Raw genomic sequence first — 26,691 nt, forward strand, 5'->3', positions numbered from 1 at the left:
AGTACTTTTAATTCTACTTGACTACAGTATTTCTACTTGAGTAGGATTTTACAGTACTCTTCCCACCCCTGCTCATTAGAGAACAGAAGTATGGTATGGGTGACCTCTTGTATCATTATATTCTGGAATATAGGTACTGTCAGTTGGTTTTGCTATGGTGACACAGAATGGCAAGAGTGTAGTGTGATCTGTAAGATTCAGGTTCCGTCAAAGAGGGAAAACTTCTTATCTTAAATGTATTCATGTGAACATCTTTACTTTCCCACCCCCTGCCCATCCCCCCATTGTACCCAGAGTCATGCCCCCACAGGCTCTTTGAGACGACGAAAGAATTCATCTGATCACTGGCTTCATTTCCATGTGTGAGAGGTGCTGTTAGGAGAGCGCCAGCAGAGACAAGCCAATTCAGATGCAAATAAAACCGTTCAGAGTACCACTCTGCCATAGAGGCCATGCACAGCACGGGCTAAGCGCTAGCGCTTGTACCAAGGGAGCCGGACTGCAGATGCTAATCACACAAAGTAGGCAATCTTCCAGCAATATTGACAGGTCCCTCCATTTTACAGGCCTATTTCACCGTCTTTACCGCGCCCCAGGCTCTGGAGAGATTTGCATGGATTTGTACATACAGTACTGTACTGGTGGTCCCTTGGAAAAGATGTGGGCAAAATATCAAACAGCAGATCAACAGAAAAGTGCCACTGATGCTAACGGCTAACTCTGCTGTTAAGGCTTGATCCTCACATCTCTCGTGATACTGGTGTAGTTGTCTGGCCTTTGTTGGCTGGGTCATTTCTATTATGCGGTGCCTTTGGATCTTAGAACTTTAGGTGGGAAAAGTGTCAATTTTTATTTTGTTAGCATTCTATCAGAGAAATAACGTTTGACTTTCAGAAAAACAGATTGGTCAAGCTCAGGCACTTCATATTTTTTTAGGTGCATTTTCCAACCTGTTAGGTGCTTAATCCTAACAGGGTGGAAATGTGGAGCCAAATTAGCCATAGCTCTGTGAGCTAGCATAAAAGTTGAACACTTGAACAGGATTTTAACTTCTCTATCAAACATATTTTAACATTTAGATTTTTTTTAAATGTTCTTTATAATTTAGCCTAACGGGGTGGAAATATGAGCGGGACATACAGACGAACAACGTGAAACATGGAAAACTGAGTTTATATTTATTTAGCTTTGCACCATTGTTTCCCCACCAAAGAAATTATGACATGTAGTGTCGTTTTAAAGTCATATGTTGAACATATTTTGTCTGTCTACAATGCTTAACTGCTCTGGACTACTGAGTTCCTCCAAGATCTCTCTCTCTCTCTCTCTCTCTCTCTCTCTCTCTCTCTCTCTCTCTCTCTCTCTCTCTCTCTCTGTCTCTCTCTCTATCTTTCTCTCTCTCTCTCTCTCTCTCTCTCTCTGTGTGTGTGAGAGACATGGATAAACAAAAGTGAAGAGTAAATATTACACTCACACAAGTTCCAAAATAATAAAGACATTTCAAATGTCATATTATGTCTATATAAAGTGTCATAGCGATGTTCAATTAGTACAAAAGGGAAAATAAATATGGGTTATAATTACAATGGTGTTTGTTCTTCTTGTGGGAACAGGTCACAAATCTTGCTGCTGTGGTATTTCACCCAATATATATGGGAGTTTATCAAAATTGGATTTGTTTTCAAATTCTTTGTGGGCCTGTGTAATCTGAGGGAAATATGTGTCTCTAATGTGGTCATACATTTGGCAGGAGGTTAGAAAGTGCAGCTCAATTTCCACCACATTTTGTGGGCATTGTGCATATAGTCTGCCTACAGCAACCTTTCTCAATAGCAAGGCTACGCTCACTTGAGTCTGTACATAGTCAAAGATTTCCATAATTTTGGGTCAGTCACAGTGGTCAGGTATTCTGCCACTGTTTACTCTCTGTTTTGTGCCAAATAGCATTCTAGTTTGATTAGTTTTTAAAAATTAATTCTTATTAATGTGTCAAGTAATTAGCTTTTTTTCTCATGATTTGGTTGGGTCTAATTGTGTTGCTATCATGGCGCTCTATGGGGTCTGTCTGTGTTTGTGAACAGAGCCCCAGGACCTGCTCTGCATGCATTATTTGGTGTTTTACGTTGTACACAGAGGATATTTTTGCAGAATTCTGCATGCAGTCTCAATTTCTTGTTCGTCCCATTTTGTAACTTTTTGGTTGGTGAGCGGATCCCAGGCCTCACAACCATAAAGAGTAATGGGTTCTATAACTGATTAAAGTCTTTTTAGCCAGATCCTAATTGGTATGTCAAATTTTATGTTCCTTTTGATGGCATAGAAGGCTCTTCTTGCCTTGTCTCTCAGATTGTTCACAGCTTTGTGGAAGTTACCTGTGACGCTGATGTTTAGGCCGAGGTATGTATAGTTTTTTGTTTGCTATTGGGCAACGGTGTCTAGATAGGAATTTGTATTTGTGGTCCTGGCAACTGGACCTTTTTTGGAACACCATTATTTTTGTCTTACTGAGATTTACTCTCAGTAATTTACTCTCAGATTTACTCTCAGTAAACCTGAACCTCCAACTTCAGTAGCTAACTACAGGGCCCTTCTCCTTTAATGGCAATAACTGGTGAACTGATAAGTTAAGGAAAGTACCTTTTAGGGAATAGTACCTGTAATCCTGTACAGACATTGGGATGAAAGAACCCATGCACTTAACAGTCTCAGAAGAAGACTTAATCTTTAAGGAGCTAGTGTAGCCTGAACAGCACACTTAAGCTAACCTTCAAGGAAAGGAGGAGAAGACAATTTAGAGCACAGTCTCTGCTACTCAAAGGAAGAGCCAGCAGACAGTAACCAGGGACACAACCCAAAGGAGAAGCCCACGAGGGACCATCCAAACTCAGAGGAAAGGAGCAAGAAACCGCCACCAAGAAACCCCTCAACTCAGGACAAAGGAGGACACACCACCATCTTTCCTTTGTTCACCACCATGTGGCCTAACCAGAGCCAAGGACAAGACTATTCACAGACTGAGTATCACATCTTTAATATTCAGATATGTCGAGGTCGCTTTCTTGTCTTTCATTCTATTTCCTAGCTTTTAGTGATTTTTGTAAAAAAAAAAATGTAACCTTTCTTTAACTAGGTAAGTCAGTTAAGAACAAATTCTTATTTTACAATGATGGCCTACTCCGGCCAAACCCTCCCCTAGCCCGGACGACGCTGGGCCAATTGTGTGCCGCCCTGTGGGACTCCCGATCACGGCCGGTTGAGATGCAGCCAAATATATTTACTTTTTTTACTTTTTACGAGACGTGTTTGTGCCATCATGTGCATTAGTTGCACAATTTCGAACTTATTTGTATTCGTTTTTACTTACACTTGTATGTTGACTTCTCCATTGATGTTGTTTTTAAGTTTTCTCAAATTGAATTATGGGGATATTCAGGCCCCGGAGTGAACATAATTATACACTCGCAAAGTCGACTAAAAACGAGGGCTGATGGCCTTATGTTTCAAACTTCCCCTGCTTGGCTAAACATTTGGACCACCCTCCAAGATGGCGACGGGGATTTCCCCAATGGCATAAGGCGAGGGTAAGTGGATGAGGGTGTGTCTTTTAAGTGTTTGGACCACAGGCATGGTAAATAAGGACACACACAACCTTAGAGACGCTTCCTGAATGTGATGTCATTGTAGAAAGGAGTTGTTTTCTTAAAGGAGAATTACAACAAACCAGCAGGGTGGAAAGTGATATAAGGGACAGACAGAAAATCTTAAATAAAATAATAATACATATAAAATCATGATTTCTTTTTTTATTGATGAGTGAGAATTTAACTAGAACTATAAAATAATGAAGAAATATTTTAAATATTGTATTATTTTACTGCTCATATTTCTCATGGAAGTTGATCAATACCACCCTGCTATATGGAAAAAATGCTAAATCTACTGAAAAAGTTTTCAAAATGCATAAAATTCCCTTTCAAGATCCATATTTTTAAATTTTTAAGGTAAAGGAAACCTGACCTATTTAAAGCCTTTTGGAATCCACATTTTACACAAAATAAGAAATGGTATTTCCTAGGGACAGAAAACACACGGCATAATAGGAATGACATAATTGCCTTGCCTAGCTGCTCCATAGCATATCACTAAAGATATATTCCATAAAATGGACTCCCCTTTAAAAATAGGAATGGCAGACACTGCTTTCTATTTGCTCTCCATGCATGTACAGTATTTACAATATCATTGGTTCTGGTGGAAACAATGTTCGCATACACCTGAGTGGTTCTGAGATAAGTAAACTAACCTTACTTAGTAGTTAATTGGTACATACTGTAACACTATAGGCATTACAGTAAGAGTTGAGCTCACATTGTATTTCCCCAACCCTTCTCTTTCTCTTTTTGACAGATGTCTTATGCCTTTCAAAGCAAAATATGACAACATTGATATGGATGAGCTGACATTTGTAGAGGCCTGAGATTGCGGGACACTTGAAGCAAATGGAACAATTAGACGAGTGAATGCTGGGCAAAATCCTTCGGCCTGGACTTAATGGTCCCTTATCGACAAGCTAATTCCCCTGTGGAATAGGATGTGCCAAAGCAGGAAACAAATGGAAGGAATGGAAGCTTGTATCTTGTATTTTTTTTTTTATCACAACCAGTTAAAAGGCCAGTTAGTGACTGTAAACCAAACTCTTTCTCACCGGCTTTGCCATACTGGAAGCCGTCAGGAGACCACCTGCAGACCTACTGTATTTTCGTCACTTGAAAATAACAGGTATGCTTTAAGCCATTCATTTTGCGGCCTTATATTTCTATTGATGAGTCAATTGAGGTAAATGTTCAGTGCCTTTAGAAAGTATTCTATTTATTGCCATACCTCCCTAATCTTCTTCATTTGCACACACTGTACATAGATTTTTCTTCCTGTGTTATTGACTGTACGTTTGTTTATGTGTAACTCTGTGTTGTTGTTTTTGTCGCACTGCTTTGCTTTATCTTGGCCAGGTCGCAGTTGTAAATGAGAACTTATTCGCAACTGGCCTACCTGGTTAAATAAAGGTGAAATAAAAAAAATACAAAATGAGGTACCGTGTTAGTGAACAGTTCAGCAGGCATCAGCTGTGCAGCCGAGTGATCATAGGGTTCAATGAGCAGCAATAGGTAAGTCAAGGAGCCATTCGGTAGTCGCTACTACGCTAGGCTAGCAGGAGATACGGCGTTCATTAAGCTAGCGGGGCAGGGATAGCAGATGGGTCTTCGGGGCGACATCGCAACAGAAAAGCCTGTTAAAGCCACATCGAAAGATTACGTCAGCAGACCAGTCGTGATGGATCGGCGGGGCTCGGTGTCGACAATAAGGGTCCAGGCCAATTGGCAAAAGAGGTATTGTAGCCCAAGAGTTAGCTGGTATACGTTGTCTAGCCGGTAGATGGGCCTAGCTCGAGGCTAGCTCAAGGCTAACTGGTGCTTGCTTCAGGACAGAGGCATTATCCAACAATAGCCACTCGGTTGCAGCTAGCTAGCTGCGATGATCCGGTGTAATGGTCCAGAGCTTGCGGCAGGAAACCGGTGATGTGGTAGAGAAAAGCAGTCCAATATGCTCTGGGTTGATATCGCGCTGTGCAGACTGGCAGGTATTGACCGAGCTAAAGCTGGCTGGTGTCCGAGCTAAAGGTGAAGACCGCTAGCAGTGGCTAACAATGACTACTAGTTAGTAGCTAGTTAGCTGGCTAGCCTCTGATGGAGGTTCCAGCTATAAAGTATAAAAATACCAGATCCGTACCACATTGGGTGAGGCGGGTTGCAGGAAAGTATATTTAGTTTGGAGATGGAAAGTGAGATTAAGATATATACGGAAAACCCCCCCAGAAGAAACAGACTATTTACTACAGACTGTTTACTACTTACACAGGACAAGACAAACACACGTCCGACTGCTACGCCATCTTTGTTAACTGGTGTGTGGGTTACAGAGATAAGGTAGTCATACACAAATCATGTTAAACACTATACTTGGACATGTTTACTCCTGAACTTATTTAGACTTTCCATAAAAAAAGTGTTGAATACTTATTGACTCAAGACATTTCAGCTTTTAATTTTTTATTAATATTATAATTTTTTTAAACATAATTCCACTTTGACATTCTGGGGTATTGTGTGTAGGCCAGTAACATAAATAAAGTATCTATGTGCAACTCAATAGTAGGAAGGTGTTCTTCATTTTTTGTACACTCCATGTGTATACAGTATATACCATATATATATATATATATATATATATATAACAAAAAGCGTGTATTGTTTTGTATTGTGAAGTATTATTATTGCACTGTTGGAGCTAAAAACACAAACATTTTGCTGCACCTGCGATAACATCTGCAAATCTGTGTGTACGTGACCAATAAACTTTGATTTGTTTTGATTAGATTTTTAGAGCTAGACTAACCCACTTGGTCATAACACTCTCAGTAAGACTGGATCCAGGGTGACAGTACATTACTGTCACGTGTAGAAAGGGAGGATGCTAATTCCATTTAGTCTCAAAGGAACCAAAGCAGATGGCAAACGAATACAGGGAGGAAATGACATTATGTCTAAAATAGCTAGTCCATAATTAAAACAGTGTGAGTCTGAAGTGAACTTCACACAGTCAGAAATCATCAGTCTTTAAAGTGAAGTTCTTCAGTCCTATATTTTATTAATTGTATTTATATTTTATGCATAAATTTCATAAAAGAATAGTAATAATTTGGGCAAAGATATACACAACATTAGAGCTACAATTACAATTGAAAAGATACACTCTCTTTATAATATACATTTGTTGTGTTTCCTGTAATATTCTCAGCAGTCATGTAATACAGAATCTACACAAAGCAACCCGCAAAACAAAAGCCTCATTGGCGATGACGGCATCCATCCGATGTCACTTTAATGGTTATAAGATTTAGAGAACAGGTGGTGTCTGTTCCACCACAACAGGATTGTGGTTAGTGGGGACAGTGGAGAGCATTTATCTGTGTGTTCTAGATTATATATCGAAAGGCAGTGTCCACTGAGCTGTTCAGTTGTGAAATGAGAACGGCTCCAGTTGTAATCAAGGCTGGGCCACAAAACATCTGAATCCAAGTCGTAAAACAAGTGCGCATGAAAACAGAAGTACTAAGGCTGTTATAGAGATTCCAAAGCATGATCACACTAGATGTTGACAAATGGGGGATGGATGAAGCATTAAATCGCATTGGATTTTTCATCAAAGGAGCATCTAAACTGGGATTATATAGTATGTTAGTGTAATTACAATGAAAAGGTATGCATGCATTAATTTTCACAAGCTTCAATAGCCTTATGCACAATCTGTATCCCACTCTTAACACATACAGTCAGGTCCCAAATTATTGGCACCCTTGATAAAGTTGAGCAAAAAAGAGGGTGGCAATAATTGTGGACCTGGCTATATGGGTTGAGAGTGGGATACATGCAGCTTGTTTATGCATGTACCTCTGCTATTGTAAGTATGTTGAACACAATCAGTTCATAATGATGTTCACATATAATATGAGATCATATACGCCCTTCAGATAATATCGTTTTGAAAACATAATCTCATAGCAACAAGTTTAAACAAACACGTTTTAAACCATTTCAAAGATTTTCCAGATTGTGACATAAGGCTAATGTACCTTGATAAAATGAATGCATGCATACCGTTTCATAGTAATTGCTCTGTAATGTAATATTTAATTAAAGTTTAGTTGCTCCTATGATGGAAAATGCAATGTGATTTAATGCTTCATCCATTTGTAAACAGTAAGTATGATCATGGTTTGGAATCCCTATAAACACCTTTAGTACTTTGGTTGTTTTACCACTAAATTAATGTTGGACCTGACTGTACATCAAGGGGGGAATATCAAGTTCATCATCATGAATTGTGATGTGTATCATTCATTTTGAACTGGGTGGTTCGAGCCCTGAATACTGATTGGCTGGCAGCCGTGGTACAGTATATCAGACCGTATACCACATGTATGACAAAATTACGTTGGTAACCAGTTTGTAATAGCAATAAGGCACCTCGGGAGTTTGTAGTATATGACCAATATAGCACCGCGTGGCGTCGTGCCTAAGAACAGCCCTTAGCCGTGGTTTATTGGCAATATACCACACCGCTCGGGCCTTATTGCTTAAATATAATACTTTTACTGCATTAATGCAAAAAACATCTTAAAATCAATCGACATTTACATCATATGTTTCTTACAATCACACTATGCCTGGGGACAAATCTGCTTGTTATTAAGAGTTGATGCTGTTCAAGTCTAATCATTACATTTCAAAGTCTCTGCCAATCTTCTTGGAATAGTTGCATCATCCACACATTGGTTCGCATGTCATTAAACAGCAGTAATGTACTGTGATACATTTAAAAATCACTGTATATATGGTGTAAATTGACATACAATTGGTAATATCTGAATTCCTTGAATGCAATGTTGTTCTTGAACACAAATCCAAACAAGTTAAGTAGGCACAATATTACATAGCATGTAGGGTGAAACCTCAGCTGTGAAACATGATGTAACATAATCTCTGTAAATAGAGAAACTTTTGATGCATTTGACTGGTCGAAGCAAAGATATCCTTGGGGACTGTGCGTGGGGAGACATCAAAGAAAACTAACAGGCCGACTCAGAGGAGTGTGTGTGTGTGTGTGTGTGTGTGTGTGTGTGTGTGTGTGTGTGTGTGTGTGTGTGTGTGTGTGTGTGTGTGTGTGTGTGTGTGTGTGTGTGTGTGTGTGTGTGTGTGTGTGTGTGTGTGTGTGTGTGTGTGTGTGTGTGTGTGTGTGTGAGTGAGTGTGTGAGAGAGTGAGAAAGACAGTGTTTCTCCATGCGTTGGGTGTTGCTCTCCAAGGACACAATATTCCCTTGTTAACTTTTGATACAGAAATCACAAAAGAGTCAATTAAGTCAATCCGTAGAACGCTGTCAACAATGCACCTTTAAAAGGCAATGTTACCTCTTTCAGTAAACGCTTCAGATGTCGGCTCAGTTGGGAATTACCTTAAGTTGTCATGCACGCTATAACGAGGTTTCAGATTGAATCCCGGCCTAAGGAAGTCCATAAAGTAAAAACACTGGGCAAGAAACTTTAATGCAATCGGAAGCCACCGCCAATTCACCCACAGTATAAGCAGAGACAACACTCCATGACCAGGCAGACTGCAAGTCTAATAACTTATTACAATGATTTTACCTTGATAGTCACATTAATCATACAGTTTGATCCAAACATCTCTGGAGTGTAACTTTACCATGATTATATCAGTGTATAAACTATGGTATAATGATAAACTATGGAATAATGATAGCATCTACCGTTGTCTTTCATTTCATACAATATCCCAATACCAGCCCCAAAATGAATATTTAATCTTTATATTTCTATTGTTCTTAGTCTACATCCTTAATGGCTTACTATTAAACAACCCTGAAGTTATAATACAATAAAGCCACACTGTCTATTTCATATTGATCTTAGATCATATTTCTACCCACCTTGGTAAATTTATGCCCTTTCATATTGTGTCAATGGCTCACCTCACTGAAAACAAGCTCTACACTTTGTAATTCACAGCAAAAATTCATGAACTCAGCAAAAAAAGAAACGTCCTCTCAATGTCAACTGCGTTTATTTTCAGCAAACTTAGCATGTGTAAATATTTGTATGACCATAACAAGATTCAACAACTGAGACATAAACTGAACAGGTTCCACAGACATGTGACTAACATAAATGGAATAATGTGTCCCTGAACAAAGGGGGGTCAAAAAAAACTGTCAGTATCTGGTGTGGCCACCAGCTGCATTAAGTTCTGCAGTGCATCTCATGGACTGCACCAGATTTGCCCGTTCTTGCTGTGAGATGTTACCCCACTCATCCACCAAGGCACCTGCAAGTTCCCGGAAATTTCTGGGGGGAATAGCCCTAGCCCTCACCCTCCGATCCAACAGGTCCCAGACGTGCTCATTGGGATTGAGATCCGGGCTCTTTGCTGGCCATGGCAGAACACTGACATTCCTGTCTTGCAGGAAATCACACACAGAACGAGCAGTATGGCTGGTGGCATTGTCATGCTGGAGGGTTATGTCAGGATGAGCCTGCAGGAACGGTACCACATGAGTGAGGAGGATGTTTCCCTTGTAACGCACAGCGTTGAGATTGCCTGCAATGACAACAAGCTCAGTCTGATGATGCTGTGACACACCGCCCCAGACCATGACGGACCCTCCACCTCCAAATCGATCCCTCTCCAGAGTACAGACCTCGGTGTAATGCTCATTCCTTCGACGATAAACGCGAATCCGACCATCACCACTGGTGAGACAAAACCGCGACTCGTCAGTGAACAGCACTTTTTGCCAAGCCTGTCAGGTCCAGCGATGGTGGGTTTGTGCCCATAGGCGACGTTGTTGCCGGTGATGTCTGGTGAGGACCTGCTTTACAACAGGCCTACAAGCCCTCAGTCCAGCCTCTCTCAGCCTATTGCGGACAGTCTGAGCACTGAAGGAGGGATTGTGCATTCTTGGTGCAACTCGGGCAATTGTTGTTGCCATCCTGTACCTGTCCCGCAGGTGTGATGTTCGGATCCTGTGCAGGTGTTGTTACAAGTGGTCTGCCACTGCAAGGACGATCAGCTGTCCGTCCTGTCTCCCTGTAGCGCTGTCTTAGGTGTCTCACAGTACAGACATTGCAATTTATTGCCCTGGCCACATCTGCAGTCATCATGCCTCCTTGCAGGATGCCTAATGCACATTCACGCAGATGAGCAGGGACCCTGGGCATCTTTCTTTTGGTATTTTTCGGAGTCAGTAGAAAGGCCTCTTTAGTTTCCTAAGCTTTCATAACTGTGACCTTAATTGCCTACCGTCTATAAGCTGTTTGTGTCTTAACGACCGTTCCACAGGTGCATGTTCATTAATTGTTTATGGTTCATTGAACATGCATGGGAAACAGTGTTTAAACCCTTTACAATGAAGATCTGTGAAGTTATTTGTAGTTTTACAAATTATCTTTGAAAGACAGGGTCCTGAAAAGGGACGTTTCTTTTTTTGCTGAGTTTATGTACCTGCTGAAGGCTTGAATAGGCTACACTGAGATGGCACAATGAGACAACTGGCAGTACAAAATATTTGGCTTATGATAAGTTATTTTTGGAGGCGTCCTGGAGATGCACTGCATCAATCAAACAAATGCAATGTGTTGCATCTAACCATTTGCATGCATATCATTAAAAAGATGAGCGAGCATTGGCTGTAAATAAAGTAGGTGTCTGTATTTGGTGCGCACATGTAACAAGACAGGAGTGTCTCACAATGAGACAGCAGAAATATTATTTTCTAAGTCACTCTCAAAGTGATGTATTACAGTAACATCAGGATGGTGTTCATAAGGGCACACAACGGAAAATGTTTCAAAATGTTTTGCAATACAAAACTAAAATGTGTGCTTCTAATTGGACAAGTGTAACGTCCTGACCAGAGTTCGTATGTGTTTTGCTTGTTTAGTGTTGGTCAGGACGTGAGCTGGGTGGGAATTCTATGTTGTGTGTCTAGTTTGTCTGTTTCTATGTTGGGTTAAATGTGTTGCCTGATATGGTTCTCAATTAGAGGCAGGTGTTTGACGTTTCCTCTGATTGAGAACCATATTAAGGTAGGCTGTTCTCACTGTTTGTTTGTGGGTGATTGTTCCTGTGTCAGTGTTGGTGCTACACGGGACTGTGACGGTTAGTGTGTTTTGTCAGTTTGTATAGTGTTTTGTTTTTGTTTGATTAAATTCATTATGTCTAATTACCACGCTGCACATTGGTCCTCTGATCCTTCTCGCCTCTCCTCGTCTGAGGAGGAGGACGACGTAGACTGCCGTTACAACAAGTCTCATTTTAGCCAGTTTTCTCCTGTTTGGTGCATAATGACCAGAGGCCAGTGCAATGTCTGCAGACCTCCAGCAGCAAAGTAAAAGTGCTGAAGGGGCTAATGCATGAGTTAAGCCACTTAGTAGAGAAGGTGTCCTCCTGTTGCCAGTAAACGGCAGATTCTGAATCATGACTAAGCCAGTGTTGGTTTCCTTCAATGGGACTCTCGGTGAGAGGGACTGAGAAGAGACCGAGGTAGCGAGAGAGGTCAAAAGCAGAATAAATGACATAAGTTACAAAGTGAGAGAGGGAAAAGAGAGTTAAAGGGGGGGACTTCTATAGCGGAGAAAAGGTTGGTCTAGAAGACAAAGTGAAGTTTGTTTTCCATTTGAAGTTATTTTCCATTTGCTGTATTTGTCTATTGGTGTCTTCAACACAGATAAGTAGCTGGTAAGAATTATAAATGCATGAGTGTCTGTGTGTGTAATCTTTGGTTACAGTGGAATATGTTACTCCTTTTGTATGTAAATATAGTCTTGAAATAAAGGGGTTGGCATTACATTTGGGGCTTGGAGAATGAGGGACAACTGTAGGGGTGACTGGAAAATAAAAATGTAAGCTATATTTTACTTTGTATTGAGACATTTGTTTGATTCACAATGCTGCCAAGTAAATAATATCCTCTTAAGTTCAATATCTTCTAATTGGTTTTGTGATAGTAAACAATAATAACCACAGGCTGTATGGTAATGATAGACATCTTATTTACCCATGGGCCCAGAATCTTAAACCAAACAAACTGCAAATCCACTTAATCCATGGATCTCATTCAAGGCTTATCACGTTATCTCAAATGTCAAATCAAACGTAGCAATGTGTGAAGATCGCTACAAAGCAGTGCTTTGTGGAAGTTGGCACAGATCTAGGAACTGCCTATCATCTCCAAAACATCATTAGTTCAACAAAGTTAACTCAATTACAGGAATATTTTTTTTAAATGAACACGGGAGTGAATAAATGCTGTAAAGTGGACATTATTGGACATGACAAGTAAAAACTGATTTGAATAGAATTGTGTGTAAAGGGGATTTGTATCACCATTCCTATATCTAATACAATCGTTTTTTAGATAGCATTTTTATTATGAATAACTAGGTTCTTTAATTTTATACCATCATCTATGATGTGTGTATACCATCCTTTACTGCAGGGGTTCTCAAACCTCTCCTCAGGGACGCCCATGTAATTTAACTATTCCACAGCTAGCACACTCGATTCAAATTGTCAACTAATTATCAAGCCCTTGACTAGGTGAATCAGGTGAGTTAGTTCAGGGCTACAACAACAATTTGAACCGTCTGGGGGTCCGCGAGAACAGGTTTAAGAACCCCTGACCTGTCCCCTCACCTCATCAATGGGCTGAAACCCCCTCATTCATCAATGTATTCAATGTACTAATGAGCTCTGTATTGCCTGTGACATGATTTAATGACCAACAATGCAGGGAGAGAACTCGTTTGAGGGCATTGTTTACAAAAGATTCAGAGGGGTAATGTATTTCTATTAAGTTATTTAGTTTGTCCTCCTACTGTTTGTGTAGATACAAATTATTAACATTGATACACAGATGTTGTTGGGATAATAAACATTGATATATGAATGTTATCGGGATGATGAACATTGATATGTGGATGTTATTGGAATAATGAACATTGATATACGAATGTTATCGGGATGATGAACATTGATATGTGGATGTTATTGGAATAATGAACATTGATATACGAATGTTATTGGGATAATGAACATTGATAAATGGATATTATTGGAATAATGAACATTGATATACGAAGGTTATTGGGATAATGAACGTTGATAAATGGATGTTATCAGAATCATGAACATTGATCTACAGATGTTATTGGGATAATGAACATTGATTCCAGGATTTTATCGGGATAATGAACACAACCAGTTAGAGTGATTGTCTGTTGTTGTTGTCTATTGTTTTAATGAACCACGCTAGCCACCACCATGCTAATATGGATTTGGTATGATACTGAAAGCGATTAACCAGAAATTAAATAAACCCAAAGCCTGATGCGAGGAAAGTTGCTGTGTCAAAAGTTCACCCGAAAATCCTGAAAGCTCAGCAATTTAAATTACTGACAGACAGCAATGCATTACACAACGACTTAATTACTTGTAAGCCGATGGAAGCATATGCAGCACAGGAGGCTGCTGAAGGGAGAACGACTCATAATAATGGCTGGAATGGAGTTAATGGAATGGTATCAAACACATGGAAACCAAGTGTTTGATGTGTTCAATACCATTCCATTGATTCCATTCCAGCCATTACTATGAGGCTGTCCTCCCCTAATAAGATGCCACCGGCCACCTGTGGTCTGTAGATAACTCAAAGTCCAAGCGATCCATTCCCAACAGGCAATATCTGTGTCAGTAATATGCATCAAGACTCTGTAGGCTAATGTGCGCGAAGGCGCTCGAAAACCCATTTCGTTTTGCAATGTGATATTGCAATGTGGAATTCCATTCCCAGAGATGCCCATGCAAATGTGATTAGTGCATCTTAAGGAGATGAGAATGAGGATGGTTGATTTGATTTGAAAAGGTTGGTCTAGAAGACACAGGGAAGGCTTATTTTCATTTTGCTGGATTAGTCTATTGGTGTCTTCAACACTGAGAAGTAGCTGGTAAGAACTGTACATGTGTGAGTGTTTGTGTGTGATCTTTGGTTAGAGTGGACAATATGTTACTCCTTTTACATGTGAACATAGTCTTGACAAAAGGGGTTAGCATTACATTTGGGGCCTGGAGAATTGACACTTTTCATCAGCCAATATGTTTTATGTATGACCTAACTGACTTTGGGTTACGCAACAACAGTAATGGTTACTGGAAAATAAAGATTTAATCTGTATTTGACTTTGCATTGAGACATTCTGTTTGATTCCCAAGGCTGACAAGTAAATCATATCTACTTAGTTCAACATTTTCTAATTAGGTGTGCTTATCTAGATTTCTTACATACTCTTATTATTATTGTTATTGTTCCTCCCGTAACTTCTTAACACCCAGACTGCCCCAGTTTAGACTGCTTTAGAAAGTATTTTTGATAGGATTTATACTTTTTGTACTACAACAATATTTAAATGAGCTCCCAATGCATTTCAATGGAAGTAAAAGAGCCATAGACTTACAGTACATGGGGAAAATTTAGGCATGCATCTCCTCTTTCACTGTTTAGGTATCAATGTAACAGGGTTGGTTATGTTTCCACTTGACACTGCAAAATTATGTATTTTATGTTTATGTATTCCTATTGGTTAGTTGTATTTACATATCAATAAGGTGTTATGTCATTGGTCATGCCTGCAGATAGGGGGAGATCGCAAATGTAAATTCTTCCCAATCCGATATTGACATACAAGCGGTAGGTCACGTTCTGAAATAGTGTAATCTATTTTCATATTTACAAGTTCTCTATGTACATGTCCTGATGTGTGTTCTATATATAGGTGTACGGTACCTGTTAGATATTGGGGCTGTCCTGGGATGTGCTTTCGTATGTTATTGCTGTAGTTAGCTAGCATGCTCTAATTGTAATGGCCACATTAGCTCCCTGCTAATTCACAGTTATTTCCATGCTAACAGACAAATCACGAATATACAGCCATCAACATGCTGTTGTCCTGCACCAGTGGCAGTTGGTGCCCTCTAAGATGAGCGAGGACACAACTTTTTTTTAATGTGCATGGCCTTATTTCTATTACAGCATATTGGATGACTGCCATTCATATTCCATTCACTAAGCTCAATGTAACATTGATAGGTTAAGGCTACTACATGACACTTCAATTTTCCCTATAACCATCATGAGGTCGCTACAACCTAGCCTATGAATGAAAGTTTACAACGTAGGTGCACAGGTCGTGAGAAATTAGAATAATCAAGGTGGCAGACAGTGACACATTCAATACCGCTTTGCACACTCTTGCCTGCATCTAGTTTTGTTCAATTTGCTTCCGTTTAAGAACGTTTCTCAACAGAATTGGCAGAATGAATACACCCCTGATCACACGCAAACACAGTTCACTTTCATCAGCCACATACATCTCCTCCTCTCACCTTTTCCCTTCGCTTGTGGACATCAGTGCACAACACATCAGCTGTCTGTGACCAGGCGAAAAAACCTTTCTAAGCCAAACATTCAAATCATAACTGCTAACTGCTACACACAGTCTTCATCGTTGTCACAACCATATTAGCTAATGTCATAGTCAACATAGCTACTAGAACTAATGTGTTTCTACACCCGCTACAATCATGCAGTACAGTGCAGTGTCAGCAAGCAGTTTAGCAGTTTAGCAGTCACCGGCGGGCCCCGGTGAAATAAATTAATAAAACCAAAAGCTTACCTTGACTTGGAATAGTGCCAGTGTTGGATAGCCATAGCCAGCTAGCTAACATAGCATCCCTCTCTGTTTGAATAGGCTAAACTAGCTAGCTGCATTTGCTAAAGTGAGAAGCAAAAAAATACTACAAAATATAGCTATCTCATTTTTGAAGAAATTAATTTGTTCAAAACTTTGTTTCTATCTCTTTGAGTCAACTACTCACCACATTTCATGCACTGCAGTGCTAGCTAGCTGTAGCTTATGCTTTCAGTACTAGATTCATAATATGATCCTTTGATTGGGTGAACCACATGTCAGTTCATGCTGAAAGAGCTCTGATAGGTTGGAGGATGTCCTCCGGAAGCTGTCATAATTACTGTGTAAGGCTATGGAAGGGGGTGAGAACCATGGTTGTGTATTGAGGAGGAAGGAAACTAGCTGTCCTCCGGCTTCACCATGGTTCTACCTTACAGTGTGCTGTTGATGCTACTGTAGACCTTCATTGCAAAACAATGTTTAAATCAATTATTTGGGGACGTGAATATATTTAGTATAGTATTGTCTAAAAAGGCAAACATTTTGAATGTTTCAAAATATTTATTTTTGATGAAATTCACTGAGGAAGATGGTTCTCCCCTTCCTCCTCTGAGAAGCGTCCACTGTCCTGCACATCTAATGTGCTTCCTTGTGTCTATCATCAGAATAAACACCAATCAGCTGGGATCGCTGGCTGGACAGTCCTTTCTTTAAAAACACAATACGAGAGTTAACGAAATACGATCACATCTGTTACACTAGTGGCGAGACCAGTCTTCTTCTCTTCGCTGGACAGCTGTTAAATCAACACAAAACCAACGTTGAGATGTTCAGACTTACCCAACTTAGATTGCTTGTTCAAGTGTTTTTTTAAATTCTATGTATACTTTAACTATAACCATTTAACCTAGAGTCGATTTCTGGGCCTGCAGAATTCTAATTAGTTTAATAAAAGATGTCCCATCAAAATCTGTCTATTTAAGCTAGAGATGTCTTTTTGCATTGGATGCATCTCAATCCACCGCATCCGCCAATGTCACCCTTTCCGCATCTGCGGTGAAAGGTAGCAGAGATACAGCAGTATTTGTTAGACCATGAGACATCCCGAAAATCGGTCTTCTCACGAAAACGTATGTAGCGCCCAAACGGAAATACACCTTTATGGAAAGATGAGACTCTCACGAACACGATGGTGTTCTCTGTTTTGCTCTACGACCCCCCCCCCCCCCCCCCCCCCACACACACACACATGCGTCACAGGACTTATTGCAGATCGGTACTGCAGATCTGCCAACTTCTGTTTGTTGCGTCCAAACAGTTTGGGCTAAAAGACTCGTCTGAGGGTACCCAAGTACAAGTTTTTAAAAATGAATGGAAGTAAATGTGGAACAAGTTTTGTACCTAAAATAAGGGGCTAAATAGGTGTCAACATTGTTTTTAATAGTTTCCTGATCTTTCTTATATCGTTCAGATATAGGAAATTCACTTCACAACTAACTTCCTTTAGATACTTTTCTGAAATATCTGTTGTTACATGTTGTGCATCTGTTATTCAGTATGTTTCTATGGGATAATAGCACTAATGCCCAATTCAGTGTTTCATCAAATAATAAAAAATTAAAATGTGATAATACATTTAGGGGTGTTAAAATAAAAAAAATCTAATAGCTAAATGATCCTTGGTATGTCTTAAAACAATTCCATATGTTAGCTAATATCAAATGAATTAAAACCAACAGTAACTCTTGAACAGTTCAAGCAACAGATACCAAACCAACTTTCACATGTTTAGGCTATCCTAACTTCAAATTCTAAACAACATTCATCATCTGTTGCTATATACATTAACATAAATTTGCATAACATAACTCACCAACAGTAACCCTTGAACTGTTCCAGCTAGACACCAAACCACTTTTCACATGTTCAGGCTGTCCTACAGTGCCTTCAGAAAGTATTCACACCTCTCGACATTTTACACATTTTGTTGTGTTACAAAGTGGGATTCAAATGGATGTAATTGTCATTTTTGGTCAACAATTTACAAAAAATAATCTAATGTCAAAGTGGAAGAAAGATTCTAACATTTATAAAAAATGTATGAAAAATAAAAACACTGGTAAATCTTGATAGATACTATACGTATTCACCCCCCTGAGACAATACAATACATGTTAGAAACACCTTTAGCAGCGATTACAGCTTTGAGTCTTTTTATCTATTGTACAATATTTGTCCATTATCTTCTTATGGCTGCAAGGGGCAGTATTGAGTAGCCAGTTAAATCGTGCCCATTTCAAACGGCCTCGTACTCAATTCTTGCTCGTACAATATGCATATTATTATTATTATTGGATAGAAAACACTCTCTAGTTTCTATAACCGTTGGAATTATGTCTCTGAGTGAAACAGAACTCATTCTACAGCACTTTTCCTGACAGGGAGTGAGATTTCAGAAATCTTGGCCCCTGTTCCCAGGTCAGTTTTAAGGTCCCTGTGAATGCTATGGGGATACAAATACTGCCTACGCCTTCCTCTAGATGTCAGTAAGTGGTGACAATTTGAATGGAGTCGATTGCGCAATCTGGGACTGTATAAAAGACCACAAGGCGGAAGTAGCTTTCTTTTCTTCCCTGCGCCTGACGCACGATGGACGTCGGACTGGCCTCCTTCCAAGCTTTGGTTTAGCCACTTCTATATCGCCGGTCATGTTTTTACTCGTTATAGGTGTTAAAAACATCATAAGGTAGTTAATTTAAACCGTTTTATAGCAATTTATATCCGTTTAGTGCGATTTTCTGGTATTTCTTTGTGACGCACTTCCAAGAGCTGGGCACGTTTCCAGTACATGCCGAACGTTAGTGGCCATTTCGACAGGACAAGAGGACATCTTTCGACCAAAAGACGATTAGACTGGAGAAAGTATACATTGCCCAAGATTCTGATGGAAGATCAGCTCATAGTAAGAACTATTTATGATGATAAATCGTTGTTCTGTTGAAAAATGTTAAACGCATATATCGCCATTTTTTTTTGTGTAGCTTCGCTTTGGCGAACCCTGTATTGCACAGTAAGGATAATTTTAGAAATGTAATTCAGCGATTGCATTAAGAACTAATTTGTCTTTCGATTGCTGTCCACCCTGTATTTTTTAGTCAAGTTTATGATTAGTTATTCATTAGACTAGATCACTGTCCAAGATGGCGCCCGACATTTTCGGGCCAGTTTGGCTACTATTCTCATTGTATAACCACGTTTTTTTGTGGCTAAATATGCACATTTTCGAACAAACTCTATATGTATGTTGTAACATGATGTTACAGGAGTGTCATCGGAAGAATTCTGAGAAGGTTAGTGAAAAAATTAATATATTTTGGCGATGATAACGTTATCGCTCTCTTTGCCTTGAATCAATGCTCGGGTAACGTTTGCACATGTGGTATGCTAATATAACGATTTATTGTGTTTTCGCTGTAAAACACTTAGAAAATCTGAAATATTGTCTGAATTCACAAGATCTGTGTCTTTCCATTGCTATGCGCTGTGTATTTTTAAGAAATGTTTTATGATGAGTAAATTGGTAATACACGTTGCTCTCTGTAGTAATTCTAGTCGCTTTGGTGAGATTTGTGATGGTGGCTGCAATGGCAAACTATGATTTATACCTGAAATATGCACATTTTTCTAACAAAACCTATGCTATACAATAAATATGTTATCAGACTGTCATCTGATGAAGTTTTTTCTTGGTTAGTGGCTATTTATATCTTTATTTGGTCGAATTTGTGATAGCACCTGATGGAGTAAGAAACTGATGGAGTTAGAAAAGTGGTGTCTTTTGCTAACGTGGTTAGCTAATAGATTTACATATTTTGTCTTCCCTGTAAAACATTTTAAAAATCGGACATGTTGGCTTGATTCACAAGATGTGTACCTTTCATATGCTGTATTGGACTTGTTAATGTGTGAAAGTTAAATATTTTAAAAAAATATCTTTTTAATTTCGCGCCCTGCACTTTGAGCTGGCTGTTGTCATAAGTGTACCGATATCGGGCTTGCAGCCCAAACAGGTTATTCTATAAAAAATTATTCAAGCTCTGTCAAGTTGTTTGTTGATCATTGCTAGACAGCAACTTTCAAGTCTTGCCATAGATTGTCAAGCCGATTTAAGTCAAAATTGCACCTAGGCCACTTAGGATCATTCAATGTTGTCTTGGTAAGCAACTACTATGTAGATTTGGCCTTGTGTTTTAGATTCTTGACCTGGTGAAAGGTGAATTCAATTCCCAGTTTCTGTTGGAAAGTAGACTGAACTGGGTTTTCCTCTAGGAGTTTGCCTGTGCTTATAGCTAGCTGTATTACGTTTTTTTTATCCAACAAAACTCCCTAGTCCTTGTCGATGACAAGCATACCCATAACGCATACCCATAACATGATGCAGCCACCACCATGCTTGAAAATATGAGGAGTGGATTTGCCCAAACAATGCTTTCTATTCAGGACAAAAAGTTATTTTTGCAGTATTACTTAAGTGCCTTGTTGCAAACAATATATTTGTATTCTGTACAGGCTTTCTGCTTTTCACTCTGTCATTTAGGTTAGTATTGTGGAGTAATTACAATGTTGTTGGTCAGTTTTCTTATTTCACAGCCATTAAACTCTGTAACTGTTTTAAAATCACTATTGGCCTCATGGTGAAATCCCTGAGCGGTTCCGTCCTCTCCAGCAACTGAGTTAGGAAGGACACCTGTATCTTAGTAGTGACTGGGTGTATTGATACACATTCCAAAGCCTAATTAATACATTTACCATGCTCAAAGAGGTATTGTGTGTCTGCTTTTTCCCTTTTTTACACATCTAGAAATTGGTGTCCTTCTTTACGAGGCATTGAAAAACCTTGCTGTTTTTGTGGTTGAATCTGTGCTTGAAATTCACTGCTCGATTGAGGGACCTTACATATAATTGTATGTGTGAGGTACAGAGATGAGGTAGTCGTTCAAAAATCATGTTAAATACTTTTATTGAACACAGAATGAGTCCATGCAACTTATTATGCGATTTGTTAAGCACATCTTTACTCCTGAACTTATTTAGGCTTGATATCACAAAGGGATTTAATAGTTATGGACCCAAGATATTTCAGCTTTTAATTTTGTATTAATTTCAAAACTATTCTGCAAAGAAAATTTGACTTTGATGTTTTGTGATATTGTGTGTAGATCAGTGACACAAATATCTCGATTTAAACCATTTTAAATTCAGGTTGTAACACAACAAAATGTGGAAAAAGTAATGGGGTGTGAATACTCAAATCAAATTATATTTGTCATATGCACCGAATACTTACAAGCCCTTAACCAACAATGCAGTTCAATAAAGAGTTAAGAAAATATTTACAAAGTAAACTAAAGTAAAAAAAAAATACAAAAAGTAACACAAAATACAGTTGAAGTCGGAAGTTTACATTAGAGGTCGACCGATTATGATTTTTCAACGCCGATACTGATACCGATTATTGGAGGACCAAAAAAAGCCAATACTGATTAATTGGCAGATTAAATAAAAAAAATATTTTTATGTATTTATGTTAGTTGGATTTAGCTGTTAATTGAATGATTAGAATATTCCGCCCTGAAACATATAATTGTATGGAATTGATTAGAATGTATAAAATCATAATCAATAAATAAGTAGTCATAGTCAGAATTAGGGTAAAACAATATGTCTTTATGGTATTTTAAACACAGACTGTCTGAGCTCGGTGCCGACCTGACTAGAGATTTGGGAGAGAACGGGGAGTACGTCTCAAGGACAAGGTCTCCCTAATCTCTGTCGGCTGGGTAGTGAGACAGTGTGTGCGTAGCAGGACATTGTGTGCGTCTGTTTGTGTGAATGTGTGTGCGTGGGAAGTCAGTATAAAATGAATTGTTTTGTATTCTTGACTTTAGAACGTTCCCGTGAATAAACCTTTTGGACTATTTTAGCTGGGCCTCCGTCTGTTTCATTCGACCAGGATCTTACAAATTCTGGTTTGCAGACTGAGTAATATAATTAAATTGGGTTATGTACCTTGAGAACATAATTCTCTTAACAATTTATTTATTTGTAATAATGACAATTACAACAATACTGAATGAACACTTTTATTTTAACTTAATATAATACATCAATCAAATCAATGTAGCCTCAAATAAATAATGAAACATGTTCAATTTGGTTTAAATAATGCAAAAACAAAGTGTTGGAGAAGAAAGTAAAAGTGCAATATGTGCCATATAAAAAAAATTACGTTTAAGTTCCTTGCTCAGAACATGAGAACATATGAAAGCTGGTGGTTCCTTTTAACATGAGTCTTCAATATTCCCAGATAAAAAGTTTTAGGTTGAGGTTATTATAGGAATTATAGGACTATTTCTCTCTATGCCATTTGCATTTCATATACCTTTGACTATTGGATGTTCTTATAGGCACTTTAGTATTGCCAGTGTAACAGTATAGCTTCCGTCCCTCTCCTCGCCCCTACCTGGGCTCGAACCAGGAACACATCGACAACAGACACCCTCGAAGCATCGTTACCCATCGCTCCACGAAAGCCGTGGCCCTTGCAGAGCAAGGGGAACAACTACTCCATGTCTCAGAGTGAGTGACGTTTGAAACGCTATTAGCGCGCACCCCGCTAACTAGCTAGCCATTTCACATCGGTTACACCAGCCTAATCTCGGGAGTTGATAGGCTTGAAGTCATAAACAGCGCAATGCTTGAAGCATTGCGAAGAGCTGCTGGCAAACGCACGAAAGTGCTGTTTGAATGAATGCTTACGAGCCTGCTGCTGCCTACCACCGCTCAGTCAGACTGCTCTATCAAATATCAAATCATAGACTTAATTATAACATAATAACACACAGAAATATGAGCCTTAGGTCATTAATATGGTCAAATCCGGAAACTATCATTTCGAAAATAAAACGTTTATTCTTTCAGTGAAATACGGAACCGTTCCGTATTTTATCTAACGGGTGGCATCCATAAGTCTAAATACTCCTGTTACATTGCACAACCTTCAATGTTATGTCATAATTATGTAATATTCTGGAAAATTAGTTCGCAACGAGCCAGGCGGCCCAAACTGTTGCATATACCCTGACTCTGCGTGCAATGAACGCAAGAGAAGTGACACAATTTCCCTAGTTTAATATTGCCTGCTAACATGAATTTCTTTTAACTAAATATGCAGGTTTAAAAATATATACTTCTGTGTATTGATTTTAAGAAAGGCATTGATGTTTATGGTTAGGTACATTCGTGTATCGATTATGCTTTTTTCGCAAATGCGCTTTTGTTAAATCATCCCCCGTTTGGCGAAGTTGGCTGTCTTTGTTAGGAAGAAATAGTCGTCACAGTTCGCAACGAGCCAGACGGCCCAAACTGCTGCATATACCCTGACTCTGTTGCACAGAACGCAAGAGAAGTGACACAATTTCCCTAGTTAAAAGAAATTCATGTTAGCAGGCAATATTAACTAAATATGCAGGTTTAAAAATATATACTTGTGTTTTGATTTTAAGAAAGGCGTTGTTGTTTATGGTTAGGTACACATTGGTGCAACGACAGTGCTTTTTTCGCAAATACGCTTGCTAAATCACCCGTTTGGCGAAGTAGGCTATGATTCAATGATAAATGAACAGGCACCGCATCGATTATATGCAACGCAGGACAAGCTAGATAAACTAGTAATATCATCAACCATGTGTAGTTAACTAGTGGTTATGTTAAGATTGATTGTTTTTTATAAGATACGTTTAATGCTAGCTAGCACCTTACCTTGTCTCCTTGCTGCACTCGCATAACAGGTAGTCAGTCTGCCACGCAGTCTCCTCGTGGAGTGCAATGTAATCGGCCATGATCGGTGTCCAAAAATGCAGATTACCGATTGTTATGAAAACTTGAAATTGGCCCTAATTAATCGGCCATTTAGATTAATCGGTCGACCTCTAGTTTACATACACCTTAGCCAAATACATTTAAACTCAGTTTTTCACAATTCCTAACATTTAATCCTCGTAAAAAATTCCCTGTCTTAGGTTAGTTAGGATCACCACTTTATTTTAAGAATGTGAAATGTCAGAATAATAGTAGAGAGAATGATTTATTTCAGCTTTTATTTCATCACATTCATCACATTCCCAGTGGGTCAGAAGTTTACATACACTCAATTAGTATTTGGTAGCATTGCCTTTAAATTGTTTAACTTGGGTCAAACGTTTCGGGTAGCCTTTCACAAGCTTCCCACAATAAGTTGGGTGAATTTTGGCCAGTTCCTCCTTACAGAGCTGGTGTAACTGAGTCAGGTTTGTAGGCCTTCTTGCTCGCACACACTTTTTCAGTTCTGCCAACAAATTTTCTATAGGATTGAGGTCAGGGCTTTGTGATGGCCACTCCAATATTAAGCCATTTTGCCACAACTTTGGAAGTATGCTTGGGGTAAATGTCCCTTTGGAAGACCCAAAACACTTAAATTAAAACAGTAAAATACCCTATTTGGATAAGTGAACACCCTCCTGAGTTAATACTTGGTGGAACCACCTTTTGCTTGAATTACAGCTATGAGTCTCTGAATACGTCTCTACTAACTGTGCAATATTCACCTTCTTGTCCTTCAGCCACTGTACGGTTGCTTTGACGGGGTGCTTTGGGTCAATGTCATGTTGAAACATGAACCATCTTACCATTTTCAACATCCTGGCAGAAGGCTGCAGGTTCTGCTCAAGAATATGTCGGTATTTTGCGCTGTCCATTTTCCATTCTATCCTGACAAGAGCTCCAGTCCTTGCTGAAGAGAAACACCCCCACAACAGGATGCTGCAACCGCCATGCTTTACTGTACGCATGGTGTTCTTTGGGTGGAAAGATGTATTGGGTTTTCACCAGACATATAATTTTGCGTTCAGGCCAAAAAGTTCAATTTTAGTCTCATCTGACCACAGCACCCTTTCTATAACTCTTGGTCTCAGAATCTACAATGCGTTTTTTTGGCTAAGCTCAACCGAGACTTGATGTGGCTTTTTTTGAGGAGTGTTTTTTTTCTTAATCAAATCAAATCAAATGTATTTATATAGCCCTACGTACATCAGCTGATATCTCAAAGTGCTGTACAGAAACCCAGCCTAAAACCACAAACAGCAAGCAATGCAGCTGTAGAAGCACGGTGGCTAGGAAAAACTCCCTAGAAAGAACAAAACCTAGGAAGAAACCTAGAGAGGAACCAGGCTATGAGGGGTGGCCAGTCCTCTTCTGGCTGTGCCGGGTGAAGATTATAACAGAACATGGCCAAGATGTTCAAATGTTCATAAATGACCAGCATGGTCAAATAATAATAATCACAGTAGTTGTCGAGGGTGCAGCATCTCAGGAGTAAATGTCAGTTGGCTTTTCATAGCCGATCATTAAGAGTATCTCTACCGCTCCTGCGGTCTCTAGAGAGTTGAAAACAGCAGGTCTGGGACAGGTAGCACGTCCGGTGAACAGGTCAGGCTTCCATAGCCGCAGGCAGAACAGTTAGCCAGGTGGACTGGGGACAGGTGGACTGGGGACAGCAAGGAGTCATCATGTCAGGTCGTCCTGAGGCATGGTCCTAGGGCTCAGGTCCTCCGAGAGAGAGAAAGAAAGAGAGAAAGAGAGAATTAGAAAGAGCATACTTAAATTCACACAGGACACCGGATAAGACAGGACAAGTACTCCAGATATAACAAACTGACCCTAGCCCCCTGACACATAAACTAATGCAGCATAAATACTGGAGGCTGAGACAGGAGGGGTCGGGAGACACTGTGGCCCCATCCGATGATACCCCCGGACAGGACCAAACAGGAAGGATATAACCCCACCCACTTTGCCAAGGCACAGCCCCCACACCACTAGAGGGATATCTTCAACCACCAACTTACCATCCTGAGACAAGGCCGAGTATAGCCCACAAAGATCTCCGCCACGGCACAACCCAAGGGGGGGCGCCAACCCAGACAGGAAGATCACGTCAGTGACTCAACCCACTCAAGTGACGCACCCCTCCTAGGGACGGCATGAAAGAGCACCAGTAAGCCAGTGACTCAGCCCCTGTAATAGGGTTAGAGGCAGAGAATCCCAGTGGAGAGAGGGGAACCGGCCAGGCAGAGACAGCAAGGGCGGTTCGTTGCTCCAGAGCCTTTCCGTTCACCTTCACACCCCTGGGCCAGACTACACTCAATCATAGGACCTACTGAAGAGATGAGTCTTCAATAAAGACTTAAAGGTTGAGACAGAGTCTGCCTCTCAC

This window comes from Salvelinus namaycush, chromosome 5, assembly GCF_016432855.1.
Source record: "Salvelinus namaycush isolate Seneca chromosome 5, SaNama_1.0, whole genome shotgun sequence".
Taxonomy (NCBI): domain Eukaryota; kingdom Metazoa; phylum Chordata; class Actinopteri; order Salmoniformes; family Salmonidae; genus Salvelinus; species Salvelinus namaycush.